General features: G+C 36.7%; 2 long non-coding RNA genes across 3 annotated transcripts in view; one reads left to right on the top strand and one right to left on the bottom strand.

The window, feature by feature from the left end:
- The window catches only part of LOC136834281 (uncharacterized), a 174,119-nt gene extending 162,671 nt beyond the window's left edge, over positions 1-11,448 (bottom strand). The window contains exon 1 of one of the 2 annotated variants that reach the window (XR_010851715.1): positions 11,002-11,448. This is a non-coding gene — a long non-coding RNA (uncharacterized lncRNA). The remainder of the gene's footprint in view (positions 1-11,001) is intronic. The other variant, XR_010851714.1, reaches the window with a different exon arrangement.
- A 44-nt stretch (positions 11,449-11,492) lies between these two features.
- The window catches only part of LOC136834282 (uncharacterized), a 461,458-nt gene continuing 455,732 nt past the window's right edge, over positions 11,493-17,218 (top strand). The window contains exon 1 of the long non-coding RNA XR_010851718.1: positions 11,493-11,627. This is a non-coding gene — a long non-coding RNA (uncharacterized lncRNA). The remainder of the gene's footprint in view (positions 11,628-17,218) is intronic.

The following is a 17,218-nucleotide window of genomic DNA, read 5'->3' as shown; positions in this document are numbered from 1 at the left end:
AAGAGAATATGAACGGAGATACAGTACAAGGAATGAAAGAGGTTGCAGCTAGGGCTGAAGGGATGCTGCAAAGAACCTTATGTAATGCCTACATTGCACCGCATGAGGTGCATTGACGGCACTAACCCCCTACGGAGTCTATGATGAAGAGTAAAATAAAATAAAAAGGTAAAAGTAAAGAAAAAAAATGCAAAGCTTTCGAAGCCAATATCAAAGCAATTCATCTTCTACAATATCCATCCAGACCCTTGGGACATAACTCCTGAAGGAAGCCAACGACGGATCGTAGTAAATAACAGTATATCAGTAATACTAAAATCAATAATACTAAAATAAAGAATATTGGGCATTTTATAAAAGTAATACATGCTGAAGTTATAAGGTACATAGCCAAATTACGCTGTGCGAATTCACCAAACAAGCGAGCAGGCAAAGGCCCTTTGTTGGGCGCTTAGTAGCAATATCCAGTTCTCAAGTATGACAACTGATCCAGTTCTCGAGTATGACAACTGACACGGAATCGCAGGCTGAATCACACAGCACTACCTATTAGAATACGCACAGAGAGGACACAAGCATTTATTTTTGAGATTCAGATCTTTGTGGTGTTTCCTGCCTTCACACTATCCTTGGAGTACCCGAAAAATTCGCAGCTAAAATGACATCATCTTATGTCAGTCCTGTGTCCACAAAGTTTCTTGTGTCCACAAATTGATGAGAGACAAATGCAAGGGAGACTTCGAAAAGAAGAGAACGAAATAAACAGGATCTGATGTGACAAAAAGAATGGCAAATGAAGGTATTCATTTGCCAATGCGTTTGGAAGAGAAAATTAGAATATCACACTGAAAGTCTTGAAGCCCATGTGAGCTATTACCAACCTATAGCCTGAGGTTAGCTCCTGGTGAAATCTAATAAGAAATACTCTCTCTCTCTCTCTCTCTCTCTCTCTCTCTCTCTCTCTCTCTCTCTCTCTCTCTCTCTCTGTTTCTCTGTTTTTATTTCTGCAACTTCAAATGTACTCTTTCTTTCGCAGAACGGCCCTGAGACAAACCTTTTCTTGAATAAAGATTAAACTTTAATATAAAACTTCAAAGATAAGTCTGTGGGCAAAAGAAGCAAATAAGGCAATTACGCAAGACCTGTACAGCAAAAACCAACAAAAGGCAACAAAAAGCAAACAGCAACAAAAGGCAATGAACGGAGTAAACATAAAAACAAACAACATAAACTTGATTTTCTTTTTTTTTTTTTTATAGGAAGAGGATCGACAAGGCCATGAAGTGATGTCATAAAGCCCGGTCACGACAAGAATGGCAATGACGCAGTGACGCAAAGCTCGCCTGTCTTTTTTAGGCTACAAAGCCAAGCACTTGTGGGTGGGGGGGACATTCAGCCATTCAGTACTCAAGACAGAGAAAAAGGAGTAGGAATGTTTGGACAGCAAGATGAAAGAGATCCAGAAAATAAAGGAGACGAACGAATTGAACTGAACTGAATATAGAACTCAGGCCAAAGGCCAAGCACTGGGACCTATGAGGTCATTCAGCGCTGCAACGGAAACTGACAGTATAAGGTTTGAAAGGTGTAACAGGAGGGAAAGCTCGCAGTTGCACTATGGATCAATTGTTTGGAGAGGGTGGAAAGTATGATAGAAGAAAATATGAAAGGAGTTACAGTAAAAGGAACGCAAGGGGTCGCAGCTAGGGGCCGGAGGCATGCTGTCAAGAACCTTAAGTAATCCCTACAGTGCACTGCATGAGGTGCACTGACGTCACTACCCCTCCACAGGGTAAAGGAGATGAAATAAAAGATCTAAAGGTGGAACTGGAAAAAAAAAACTTACAACTGCACTGAGAATTATAGCGAGAAATAACAGGAAGAGAAAAGACAGGAAGCGGAAATGGAAAATAAAGTAAAAGGAAGCAGGAATGAAAATTAAGTAAAGGACTAAAATGTGGGTGCACTATGGGCCGAAGGAACACTGCAAACACCATTTAATAAAGCTTGCAGCGCGTCACTAAGGTCCACTGACGGCGCTAGAAAAGCTTGTCTATTAAACGGAGATATGTTTAATCCTTCAGGAAATACAGAGGGCTGGAGAGCATTCCACACTCTGGAAGTGAATGGAGTGAAATACCGAATTAAGGTTGATCCTTAAGTATGGTAAGATGTTAAAGGGGTACAGAGGCCTGATGTAGACCTCTGAACTCTTGCGTTACTAACAGAGATGAAATACTGATCAAACTGGCGGACTGTTGAGTTCCATTCTCCCTTTCAGTAATTCAAAAATGCTGCCCATATGGATTTACTCATCAGAATGGAACGTGATTATTATTATAATTATTTTATTATTATTTTACGGGGCCACTGAGTCACGTTTCTAGAACCTAACAAGATCTGCCTAATGAATTTGTTCTTGAAAAGGTGAAAATTGGAGCTAATTATGGAAACGAAACAGGTAGGTGTGAAGTGACTAAAGGATATGGATGATAAATAACTGGTAGAAAGAAATGTAACTGTGGCCGAATGACCCAGCAATAGGCATTCTATAAATAAATATTTGTGGACGGTACTAAAGGCTCTTAAATTCCCGCCCACTTCTTCAGTATCGTAATGTCTGGCGCATTGAGGGTTGTTAGTCAAGAACCTTTTATATAGTCTGTAATGTGCCAGGATTTACTAATGCTTTTTTGTAGAGGTTTACGTAATATAAGACTTACTTTTACTCGATTTAAGTCTCGAAGTATGAATGTAACTCATACTATATGCTTACACTCCTAACTCACATTGGGATCGAGCCCAGTCCTTTCAGAAATTTATTTGTTTTACACGATTGTGTTGATTACTTCTAAAAATATTAAATTATGTGTATATGTATATATATATATAATATATATATATATATATATATATATATATATATATATATATATAAAGCGTTTCTGTGAATTTTTCTGTGAATTAGAGGTTGATTTATGTTTCTAGTGAAAATCCAAACATAATAAGACGATCATTTCAAAAGGAGACCTTTTTATTTAAGCCTATGCTTAATTTCGTTTTCTGTACCACATTACTGAGCTTCTCAGAAAATGGTATATAATCTCCTTAGACGGTAACCGAGATAAAATCAAAACTTATTCCATATCAAAGTAAAAGGTCTTCTAATTGCGATTTAAAGAAGAACATTGTAGTTATTACAATTACCAAAATATTGACAAACTTGCTGGATATATAAATCACTTCGACCGACCGCCCAATTACAATTTTACCCCTATTTAAGACTTCCAAAATCTGGAAGTTGTTCTCTCTCTCTTATATACATCCATATATATATATATATATATATATATATATATATATATATATATATATATATATATATATATATATAATATATATAATATATATACACACACACACATATATATATATATATATATATAAATATAGCTTAAGTCAATATTGTACTCATCATCAGGCTGAAAACAGACAAGTGATGAGAATCAATAAATTAATAACATGAATTGTCCTAATCAAAAAAGGGTGATACGCAAATAACGAAAATTAAAACACAAACATAAAATATGAAAATAAAAACTAAAGTGAAATGTAAACAAAACTACCAAGGTAAGGCAATTTAATGTACTTGGTCATAGTAGCTATATGGTCCGAAAAAGTTATAAGAAATACTTAAGCATTGTTTCTCAAATCAGTTTCCGGTTTGTTTTCTGTAATCTTTACAATAAGATCACTTTTGAGAGACTACTCTGCGTGTGGACCTTTTAATTCCTGTTGTATTTGTTCACTTGTTCGCAGTGTGGTCTGCGATACGTTTGAGACACAGAATTTTGGAACACAGAGGTCTTTCTATTAGAACTAGGTTTCCCCTTTCCAAACCACCCTTTTCTGCCATTAGAGAACACAGTTTAGCACAGGACCATCCTTTCACTGACCTGGATTTTCGGTGTCTTTTTGTTCAAATAGACTGACCTTTTAATTTCAGAGTCGCTGACTATTAAAAAGATGAAGCCGGAATTGAACAACAACTCGTCTGGTATTCAACTAGCTTCGTAATTTCATAGTAGGTACAATTAGGTCGTTAAATATTTTACTTGTGAGTGGTAGTTTGTTTACATTTCACTTTTAGTTTTATTTTCATTTTTTATGTTTGTGTTTTTAATTTTTCGTTATTTTACGACCCTTTAGTTTGTATTTGTTCATTTTATATATTTCGTTAGTATTTTTGCTGAAGATTTATTATGACAATTCATGTTATTGTAATTTTATTGATTCTCATCCTTGTCGGTTTTTTCAGCCTGATGATGAGGTTTTATACGAAAGCTTGTACAATAAAGAATGTTCTTCCTCGTCTTGGCAATATTATTTATCATTAAGCTAAGATTTCCGGCAGTCACTAATTACGAGACAAATATATATATATATATATATATATCAATAAGTCAATATGTACTCTACTTTTTAATAGCGAACCAAAAGATTAAAGGCAATAAGAATACCTGTGCGTTTAAGAACTATGAAATTTGAGGGAACTGAACTTGTAAGGACGGAATTGAGTGACATACTGGCTGGGCATTGACTGGTTTATTGGTGGTTCCTTACCGAATGAATGTACAGAATCTTCGAAGATGTTATTGGCCTGTGCGAGCCGCAAAGTAGCGTCTAGACACAGACAGAGCAAAACAGAGGTAATGTTTCGGACATCTGTGTTTGTCGGCAGACAAACAGATGGCGACTGTGAGAGACATAATAAACGTACAGTGATAAAACATATATCAATGGAGAGGCCAGGAAATTCTACATATGGCCAATTGCATGAGATTCGAGACAGATTAATGAGTACAATGCAGTAGCATAATTATATATGAAATGGCGAGACGTTTGGCGTCTTCGCAAACAGAAACACACATACAGTTTGATACAGAAGATTCGGTGGAACATTATGAGTACATGATTAGAATGCTTGCATGGCAATGCAAGTAGTAGTGATTGTACATATATCAAGACAACAATGGCTAGGGAGAAACATACGGAAATATTGTATGGCAGAAGTTGCGTTCCTTGTTGCCTCTTTGGGTCCCTCCGAAGATATGACGCACGAACGCACACACGCATGTGCTCGAAAGAGACCGCCATCGGTGCGATGGATGGGTCTCTTACAAACTCTTTGTTTCTAAATAAAATACATCGATATGAATAAAATCTTTCATTTTTAATGTGGTTATAACAAATACAAGGAAATAAAACTGATTCCTACGATATCTATCCCACTGACGGAAAAATATTAATGTGGCCTGACTTAAATATCGATCAGTTTCAGCAAATGTTCCTATCTTTGTTTATTTATTGCTTATCTATTCTAGCAGGTACTTTGTATGAACTTGTTCGTCTCGAGCTTTTACTATTATATTTATTATTTCATTATTTATTTAGGCTAAACGAAGCTACAAACATCTGGGTGAAGCAATGGAACACGGTGGTAATCCTAAAACGAAATCTTTTCCTGAATTCGACATTTCGCAACACCCAGGGCCCACTAAGGGCAGCACCTCACCATAAACGCAACTTCTTAAATGACAAACGGATACTCGAAGTCCAGAATTTATGAGGCTCTTATCACCAACAAGAGGTCACGGGGTCAGTTCCCGAGATGGCCAGAACACTTTGGGCATATTATGGTCAGTCCTATTGTGCCTCTGTTGACCTAAGCAATTAATTGTGTTCCTGATAATCAGTTATGTAATCAACAAAGGAATGTGAAGGATTTCAGATGCAAGTAGAAAACAAGTAAAAAATGCGCCAAAGTTTCTGAGGCGCAATCGAGTTTTCTGTGCAGCGTATAATCAAAGCCACCGAAAACAGATCTATCTTTCGGTGGTCTCGGTATAATGCTGTATGAGCCGCGGCCCATGAAACTTTAACTTTAATTAAGAGTAAAATGTTAAGAATTACTCCGTAAATATAAGGGAATAATGGTAAATGTATATAAATAAATATAAATATTATATATATATATATATATATATATATATATATATATATATATATATATATATATATGTGGTAAAATGCATTTAATGTCTTCATTACCATACGGCAAACGGAATTTAAGAGAGAAAAGTTTTGTAAATGTAAATTAGACGTTAAATGTCAAAGATTTACCCAATTCCCCCTCAGGGTAAAAGGAAGTTAAAAACCTATAAACCTTCCTAAGCATGAATGAGAAGCTATAGCATTAACTCCCGTATGAATGCATATGAAGGGCTGTTACCAAAAAAAAAAAAAAAAAGACTTAGCAAAGACAAAAGTAAAAAAAAAAAAAAAAACTCGACGACCTATCATCTTAATATTCCTCATCCTTCCTCCACTATGGAGCCGCTCCCCAAAACATCCTTTTGAAGCTTCGCCCCTGAATGGAGGCATCTCTCATTAATATTTAAAGAGACTCACTTATTATTTCCAATAATGAAAACATTCTCCCCGAATCAAAAGGAATATCATATATAGGGACGTGGAATGAGAAAACGGGGTGCCACAGGGGACAAGGGCAGATGGGTGGGGTGGGGGTGGGTATTCAGTACCACAAAGTAGTGGGGAAAATTTATGAGAGAGAGAGAGAGAGAGAGAGAGAGAGAGAGAGAGAGAGAGAGAGAGAGAGAGAGAGCATATAACCTATAACATACCATATGATATTTTGTGAAGATGAAGTCAAGCCTGTATGATGCAAACTTATCATTAAATGCAAGTAATGGGGCATGCATATATATATAATGTATGTATATACACGTATTTATATATATACAGTATATATATAAATATAAATATATATACACACATATATATAGTATATACATACACACGTATATACACACGTATATACATATATACATATATATATAATAATTTATATATATATATATATATATATATATATATATATATATATATATATATACATACAGAATAAAACTGTTCTTGAATATAGCTTAGTGTCTACTGGAATATGTAGAACAACAAAGCTTTCAAAACTACTCTCTGAAAACAGAAAAACAACATAGTGTTCAAAACCATAATTCTGAGATATTGGCATCAGGACTGTATTCCGGAATAGGCAGAACATCACAGCTTACTGGAACAGAGAGAGAGATGTGTGGTTTTCAAAACAATACTCTGCAATAAACAAACTTGCAGAGATGAAAACTATTCTCTGGAATAGACTGAGCGACACAGACTTCAAAAATAACCCTTCGAAAAAGCCAGGACACCTACTTTTCAAAAGTCTCTCACTGTAAACGTACCAGCGTAGTTTACATGACTGAAATCATTAAGACAGAACAGCGTGGTTTAAACCTACTTCCTGAAACAGATAACCCAGCATGTCTTTCCACAGTATCTTCATGAATAGCAACATCAACAATGCTGTGAAATCGATACAATGATAAAGAGATTCTCCTCAGCTATTACAAGTAAGAGTACTGCCACATCCCCGGGAAACTGATGAAGAACGGAAAAAAAAAAAAAAAAACGCTGGCGAAAATATTGGAAATATCCATCGGGTGACATTTAGTGCTAATAAGCAGGAAACGTGTGAGTTGCGAAGCACATTTCCCGGTTATTGGGTCAGCCCTGTGGACGTGGCAAGCATTCGGCGTGTCCCTGAGGAAGATGGAGACGAGGGAAAGAAGAGGAAGAATAATGCAGATGACATATGAGGTTAAGGGCCACCCAAAAATGTGCGGAGAGGTCTTGAAGGTGGCAAGGATGTGGGGAGTATGTCGGATTGGTGGCAAACCTGGAAGTATGTGGAGCCGAGAATGGGGAATGTGTTGGGTGGGCAGAATTAGGACTGGTAGTGTTCGCTGGGAGTACCATGATCTCTCAAGAAAAACTCAATCCATGAGATAGTGTAAGAATATAACTTGAGAGACTGTGCTCTCTCTCTACATTATATATATATATATATATACATATATATATATATATATATATATATATATATATATATGTTTAGGCTATATGTATACAAACATATATATAATATATATGTATATATATACACACAAATGTGTATATATTATATATAAGGTGTATACAAAATATACATCCATTTATATATATAAATATGTGAATATATATGTATACATACATATTTCTGAAATACCCAAAGCTCCTATTCCACAATGCTCAACTATATTACCTCTCTCTCTCTCTCTCTCTTTGAACTGTACCCGAGCTCCGTGTTTTGGCGTGTTAGACAATATACAATTATAATTGCATAGTTCAAAGAGAATGTAATGAACCCAAAAATTTAGGTATTATCTCGATCATTAATACGGATTAGAAAAAACCTCCCTAGAAATTTCCTTTCTTGGTCGAATCTCCTAAAATTCTCCTTTCCTTTTCCCCCCCTAACAGAACCTCTTGTTTTCACAGAATATTTTCAAAACGGAATTCATTATATGCTAATTTTTCCCCCATTAATACTTTCCCCGAGTTCGTTAGACTCTTCACAGGGTACATTTTTTTGGGTGGTGGTGGGGGTGGGTGGGAAGGGTGTGGGGGGGAAAGAGAGAGTCTACCAGAATCCTATCAAACTGTTGGTGAGGTGTTGTTATTCCCCTACTTTATCCTTTTGTTCTATTCACGGTTATTTATTTTTGGTGTCTTTGACTTTTGCTCTTATATCGATGGAGTGAATTAATTCAGTCAATTAGTTGGTTCTTTATTAAAAAGTTCTCGTCCCGCTCTGTAAACTCCGATTTATGGTACTAGGCTGACTTACACCAAAATGGCCTTACGCAGCACGGGCTCTTACTCATAAACGTTGTAAGGTGTGAATGTGAGTGAAGAGGCCTGATGTGGACCGCCACACTCGTTACAACCGACAGAGACACTGCGGACACCACTGATGTGGTTATTCGGCACTTTTAGGCTCACACTATCTTACTAACCAATGTTTAAATACTGCCCTTATCAGTATTTTCCAGCTGTATGCTGAATGTGAATGCATCTACATTCGTTTGTGTTTCCACTATCATTTAACCTACCTTTTCTCAAGAGGCTGTTTTTATTATTAATGTTTCTTATTGTATAGACCGAGTTCTCAGTACCCATATCGGCAACCCATGTTGGTGAATCTGTTTTGCAAAAATGTTTACCTAATATCATTACTGTCGATTGTATGTTACACAAGTTCTAGAGGAGCAAGATCAAGATTAAAATTTGAAATTCAACACACTATGATTGACAATCTTACGCAAATACCATACTATGTCCATATATAAAATCTGGATACATTACACACACACACACACACACACATATATATATTATACATGTATATATATATAAACACACGCATATATATATATATATATATATATATATATATATATATATATATATATATAAAGAGAAAGAGAGAGATATGTATTCAGGTGTGTAGCAGGTAAAAAAAAAGGCATTTAACTGTACCTTTGGCCTATGTTTTCAGTTATGGTCTTATTGAAGTGTCTCCCACACATACTGCACATATTAAAAGACTTCAATCATTTGGATGTTTCTTTTTTATACTCTTGGTAAAACAAGAGTAAGGGTGTTGCCGGCCACACGTACTATGAGTGTTAACAACAGATGCATCAATTGCCAACCACACTCCCACAGCCCCACACCCCGTCTTTTTTTTTTTTTTGTATGATACGGCGCATTAATATACATTAGTCTTATGGGTACTTTGCTGCAAGAACTGCAAAGCAAGGAGGTTATATATTAGGAGAAGGTACGAGGAACAGAGTAGTACGTGAAATTGCCACAGCAAAACTGATCATACGCAATTGTTTACGAACAAAATTCAGCACAATTCAACCATTTTCCGTTTAGAAAAAATATTGTGATTGATAAAACTGACCAACAAGTCTACACGAAATTCTGTCCATAAAAAAACTAAATATTAGTAGGGTTTATTAATTATGGCTCAAATATATATATATATATATATATATATATATATATATATATATATATATATATATATATATATAATATATATATATAATTATTCATTAGGCCTAGCTTCTCAACTACAAATGTACGAGAAATGGGTAAACACTATATGCAAGAAAATAACAATACACAATAACCTGAAAGTAAAAGAGGGGAGAATAGTTTTAGTTTTAAGTATTATCATAAAATCACAAAAGATGGAAATCATTATAGTGTCTCCTTTGAATTTGAAGGTTCGCTCACTAGTAAGATGCTGTGTAACATTTGTCTGTGTGCTTGTATCTAAGCTGACTGTGAGGACGCAGCCTTAGCAACAAGGGGAATGTTGGTAAGTACTGATTTTAAATTAAAACCCAATACTTTCATTCATTTTGTTGCATTACGGATAATTCTATTGTTACATAAATCTCCCGTATGCTTAAACGGTAATTTTACGTACTCATGCCGGTAATTCATGGGTACATTAACTCCCAGAACCGTTCAAGTGATTCTATTTTACATTAACGTTCGGTGGTTCGGTAAGAAGAAAAGGTTTTCAATAGTTACGAGTAACCGTTTTGGACCGTCGTTGTTGCCGGTAATAATTTTTTTTCTAACATAACTTCACCAGGAGTGTCCGGTAATAAGGGCGGGGGCACTGGTGGGCGAAAGCGATTTCCCAGGTTAGGAAGGTTGGGGGAAAATACACTATAATAACAGCTCCTAAGGCTAATAATAAATAAGAATAAGAAAAACAAAATATGTTTATAGTAGAAAAAATGCACTGTGTCCCAGTTTACGTAATAAAAACTGATTTTACCATGAACCTAAGATACTAGGCTAACCATCTGTGTACTAACATTTCCAAAGTTTTCTAGACCTAGCCTAACCTCAAAAAGTTATCTAAACCTAGCCTAGCTTAACTCCCATATGTCTTTTAATAATGGTTTACTTCACTTCATACCTTAATCAGTCTTTATATTGATTGTATTCACATACCTATTAGTGTCACGGTATTCAGGCCTAAGCCCGGTCTTTAGAAGTCGTTCATCGGGTCTTAACTCGTAATGTCTCCATGGTGAAAGCAGTCGTACCTGTCACAGACCACAGTTACCGATAAATATGTGGAGAAACACGGTTTTGCCAATTCAAAACATAACACCACTGTATATATAAAATTAAACTTCGTTCATTTCGTCCTATTTCTATATAAGTAAGCGAGACGGAAAACATGAACCAAGAAGGACGCCATGTTGTACTAAATTGAATAAAAAAACGAGTCTACTCGCTTTAATGATCGCCGAGTAGTGCATTGCAGGTGACTTAAATTGTCGCTTGTAATTTAAGGCCAAGTATTATGGAACTTACAACTGCATAATTAAAAGTGAAAACATGTAAAACGGTTCAGTAATAAGTAACAGCACAGTAAGTCCTTGAAAAACTAAATCACCATATCATACAACTTTGGTTTTAAATGGACGTGAAGGCTCGACCACTAGTAAGGTGCTCAGTGAAACCATTGTCTGTGTGCACGTATATCTCGGCTTCTCGCGCCAATGGCTTCTGCTCGTATCTACTGAATCGTGGACTGCGTGGACGCTGCCTTAGCAACAAATGGAATGCTGGTAAGTAATTATTATAAATTAAAAACCGATACTTTCATCTGTTTTGCTACATTATAATATTCTGTCACAATCATCCTGTAAGCGTAACGGTAATTTAAGCGTATACTCTTGCCGGCAATTCACGGTTACGTATTAATGCCCAGAACCGTTCATGAGATTCCATTTTACGTTAACGTTAGATGGTTTGGTAAAAAAAAAAAGTTTCAATATTCCATGGCCATTTACAAGTAAAGTTTTCGACCGTCATTGTTACCGGATATAATTTTTTTTAACGTGACGCCGTCGAGTGTCTGGCAATAATGTCTGGACGAACTGGATTTTTTGGGGGAAACCACAGTATTAAAATAACAGCACCGATGGCTGACAAACAATAAGGAAAATGCGTTTTGGGTAAAAGAAGCATTTTAATTTACTTGATACAAATTGATTTTACCGAGTGCTTGCAGTACTAGGCTAATCAGTAGTGAGCTAACATTTCCAGAGTTCTCTAGACGTAGCGTAACCTCAGAGTTCTGACGACCTAGCCTAGCCTACCTTCAGTACGTGAAATGTCCTTTATCATTGAAATTGTTGTTTACATCACCTCTTACTTTAAAAGTATATGTTGAGATTGTGTTCATATACCCATTAGTATCACGACGTTGAGGCCTAGACCTAGATATCATGCTACATCGACAGTCGTTTATCGGGTTAAACTCCTAATATCTTGATGGTGGTAGCTGTAGGGCCCGGCATGTTTACCGATAAATATGTCGATCAGCACGGTTTTGCCGATTCGAAATACTTATGACGCCACAGTACATCCAAATAAACTTCGTTTGTGTCATTCTGTTTCCCAATAAGAAGCGAAACGGACAAGAAAAAGGACGCCATGTTGCCAAACTGGCGTCTGCAAAACGAGTCTACTCGCTGTAACGATTGGTGATTGGCGCATTACAGGACCAGGGAAACTGTCACCCGAACTTGAAAGAAATTTTTTATGTTGCTTTCATGCGCAAGCGAAGAGGGGATTATGTGTTATAAACTCACGAGTGAAAGCGACTGTCATATATGTATATGTATATATATATATATATATATATATATATATATAAATATATACACACACAGATATATAAAAGATGGTATATTTACGCTGATAAGTTTACTTGGTTTTATTAATGAAAATACTAAAAAAAAAGAAAAATGCAAAACCTTTCTTTGTGATAAATTGTCTAAATATATGAAGAGATATAAAGTATTCCCCATTATTATCTATGTAAGCATATTATATAGTACCCCTTGGTAGCAAGTATAAGCCGACATACAGTATACCCAGTGACATTACTATGTAAGGAATGGGAAAATACACAGTTCTAAATAATGTCGGTGTAATTAGTACGGTATCCCCAGTTGTCATTTGTCATTATACATTATCCTCGAGTAAAGCCTGTAAGTAAACATACGGTAACCCTCGAAGAGTAACCATTAAAGCATATTCAGTGTCCCTAGGTAACATACTGTATGTAAGAAAATACATAGTATCCCAAGTGACATATGTAACAGAAGACGAAGTATCCCCCTAGTAACACCTGTTAGCCAACTTACAGTATCCCTTAGTAATCCTTGTAAGAGCTACAGTCTCCCCAAGTAAAATCTGCAGGCGTGTACGCACGATCTCATAAGAGAATAGCAAACAAAATTTAAAGTATCCCCCTCATTACATCTGTAAGTAGTTATAAATTGCCACATAGTGAACATACTGAAGCGAACATACATTATTCTTCAGTAACACCTGTAAGCAAATGTGCAGTATCCCTCCAAGTAACAAAAGCAAATATGCAGTATCCCCTCAAAGTAACATCAGTGAACCATACACAGTATCTTCCTAGAACCACATGTAGGAAGTTACAAAGTATCCACCATTTAACAACTGTAAGTTAGAGTATCCCCAAGTAATATCATTAAGAAATTACAGAGTATCCCCAAAAGAAAATTCAAAGTAATTGTACAGTATCCTGCGAGAAATAGCTGGCTGTAAGAGACAACATATTTAAGTTATTATACAGTATTCCCCAAATTACACCTGTGGGCAGGCATACAGTATCCCCCAAGCAAGTAAACAGTATTCCAAGTAACTTCTATAAGAAAATGTACAGTGCTCTCCAAGTAACGCTTGTGAAACATGTACCTGTCCCAAGTAACATCCGAAAACAAACACGCCTGACAGTATCCCCTAAGATATACCTGTAAGCATTTATACAGTATAACCAAAGTAATCTTTTCTCTCTTCTTATATTCAGCTTAATTCTCAGTTTAATGAGGGTTTGCCACAAGGCAATACATATGAGAAATAAGCCGGATCCCGTTGAAAAATATACAGTATCCCTAGGTAGCACTCTTAAGGAAAACTATATGTAGTATCCCCAAGTGACACTTGAGCCCAAAGTCTGTACAGCGTATCCAAAATTAACATTGTGTGGAAATTATCAGTTATAAATAAAATCTGTAATCGAGTATACTGTATCCCCACGTAAAATCTGTTAAAAAGTATCCGCCAAGTAGCCTACATCTTTAAGCATATTACAGACATCATCTCGTGGGCAACACTTCAGTCATTATACAGTATCCCTCAGTAACGTAATCATTGGTATACAGTATCCCCAAGTGGCACCTGAGAGCAGTTGTACAGTATCCCATAAGTAACATCTGTAAGTAAACCTAGGTATTCCTTGAGTAACATCTATAGGCAAATAGACAGTATCTTCCACATAGCTTCACTAAGCAAACGTACAGTATCCCCCAAAAGAGACATCCGTATGCAAATACACAGTATCCCCCACGTAACATCTAAAAGGAAGCTTCGGTAACATTTCAAAGGCACCCTTTAAACACAGTGGCTTTAAAAAAGAAGGACCCCCCCTCTCTCTCTCTCTCTCTCTCTCTCTCTCTCACACGTCTTATTTTGGCCCTGTCCAACTCCTACCGGAAATGCCCACTGAAAAAAAAAGAGAAAAAGAAATTCTCTCGCAAGAAAAACGCGCCATTAAAATTTATAGGGGGTTCTTAAGGGCTTTCGTAAGTGCAACTTTTACGGCCCAAACTCAATTGTTGTCTTTGGGAGAATCGCCTAAGCATCTCGTTGGAGTGACCCCCGGGTGTCGCTCGCTGGTGCTACCTCCTTTACAAAAAAAAAAAAAAAAAAAAAAAAAACCCTAAAAAAAACAGAAAAGACTCCTTTACGAAAAAATTACCAGAACCTTGAAGACGTCTTTATTCATTAGTTGAAAAACGTTCGTATCAATTCGTTGATACTCCAGAATATAACATTAAACGAAGGCTTTTGACAGAGTAGGCTTTTTTTTTTTAAATGTCTTCAGGACAAGGTATCAGTTAAAAAAAAAAAAAAACTTGTATAGGTTCGTGTGGGACTTCAAGACGCAACGTTAAAGGAGAGTGTTTAAGAGGGCGTAAGTTTTTTCCCCTTCTTTTTCATAAAGTTCTAAATTCCCCCAGCTGTCGGGGTAATCCGATTTAATGTTGTAAAGAGAGAATGGAATTGTAGAAGCAAGCCAGATTTTTCCAGATTTGTCTTTTCGTAAAAAGGAATCACCGCCAGTGAAGCTTAATAGCTTTCTAGCAATGTTATATTTTGATTTATTGCAATTAAAATCTTTAATTGAATGCCATGGAACATAACCTTTAAATGTAGATATGTAACAAAAACTACAAAGTCTTACGATACTCTTTACTAATTTTGTGACCCACAGTGAGAGAGAGGGAGAGAGAGAATAGTAGATGAGATAGCATTACAAAATCTTTCGATACTTTAAAATATTTCGCAACCCACAGAGAGAGAGAGAGAGAATAGCAGATGGTTTAACATTACAAAATCTTTCGATACTTTAACAAATTTCGTGACTCAGAGAGAGGGGGGCGGGAATAGTAGATGATATACCATCACAAAATCTTTCGATAGGTTAACAAATTTCGTGACTCAGAGAGAGAGAGAGAGAGGGGGTTGGATAGTAGATGGTATACCATTACAAAATCTTTCGATAGTTTAACAAATTTCGTGACTCACAGAAAGAGAGAGGGGTGGGGAGGGGGAATAGTAGGTGATATACCATTACAAAATCTTTCGATACTTTAACAAATTTCGTGACTCAGATAGAGAAAGAGAGAGAGATTTTAACCTATCTTTTTCCATTTCTGATGGAACCCTCAGACGATAGCCACTTACGGGATTGCTGTTGTATGTGCCCTTGACACACTTTCTATTCTCTTCCTATTTTGTGAAGTTCATCCTAAACTCTTTCAATCCTGCCAGACAAAAGCAACGAGAATCTGACAGAATCTTTGGAAAATACAAAATCAGATGTAGGTCAGAATCAAAAAGTTGATGAGAAGACATGTCTGAAGACACTAGAATATTTTGGAATCGGATCTTTCCCTCTGTTGGAACTGAAACTTTATCTCCGTTTGAAACGCCACTTAAATCCACCTTTTGAAACTGGAAGACTCTCTCTCTCTCTCTCTCTCTCTCTCTCTCTCTCTCTTTAATGACGTCGAAGGAGGAGCAACTCGAAAGTAGCTTCACCCGAACTGCAATATGTAGAAGAAAGTTGATAGCGCTTCAGGCCATTAGGCAGAGTGATATCTATCTCAATCAGCGTCGCTTTCTCTTCTATCACTTTTGTCTGAAGTTCGGAAAAGTTTGATCCATACATCATCATAACAGTCAACGTTCGGCGTCTCACCATATGCTTCCTCGTCTCCTGTATCAAGAAGAGAGAGAGAGAAAGAGAGAGAAAGGGAGAAAATATTAAAAAAACACGCCTACATATATACACATACTCGCGGACAACATGGAATATTGGTAGTAGTTATTATTTCATTACGTCACGGGGTTGGGGGCGGGGCGTGGAAGCTATCAGTGCACATCACGCGATGTACTGTAGTCATTACTTAAGGTTCTTTGAAGTGTCCCTTTGGCCCCTAGCTGCAACCCCTTTCATTCCTTTTACTGTACTTCCATTCATATTCTCTTTCCATCTTACTATCCACCTTCTAACGGCTGTTTCATAGTGCAACTGCGAGGTTTTCCTCCTGTTATACCTGGAGAACTTTTCTACTCTTAATGTCGCTTTCAGCACTGAATGCCCTCATATGTCCCAGCGCTTGGCCTTTGACCTAAATTTTATATCCCATTCTATTATTTTGATGCAGAACGTTAGAATAAAAACCGTTTACCTAATTCATTGGCCTCGTAGGCATAGGGGGATAGTGCCATCAGTGCACCTCAAATGGTGTACTGTAGACATTCTAGAGGGTGTTTGCAACGTCCCTAAAGGCCCTGGCTGCATCCAGTTTTTAACCCTTTACTTTATCTACGTTCCCGCTTCCTTTCTTCAGTTTTCCTGTCCAACTCCTGACTATTACCTATTAGTATCCCGTAGCGGGGTAGTGCCGTCAATGCACCTCATGCAGTGTAATACAGCGGCCCTTCGGTCCCAAGGTACAACCCCTTTTTCCTTTTACTGTACCTCCGTTCATATTCTCTTTCTTCCCTCTTACTTTTCACCCTCCCCTAACAAATGTTTCTGAGTGCA

Source organism: Macrobrachium rosenbergii, chromosome 53 (assembly GCF_040412425.1).
Source record: "Macrobrachium rosenbergii isolate ZJJX-2024 chromosome 53, ASM4041242v1, whole genome shotgun sequence".
NCBI lineage: Eukaryota > Metazoa > Arthropoda > Malacostraca > Decapoda > Palaemonidae > Macrobrachium > Macrobrachium rosenbergii.
This window is presented reverse-complemented; position numbering and strand designations above follow the sequence as displayed.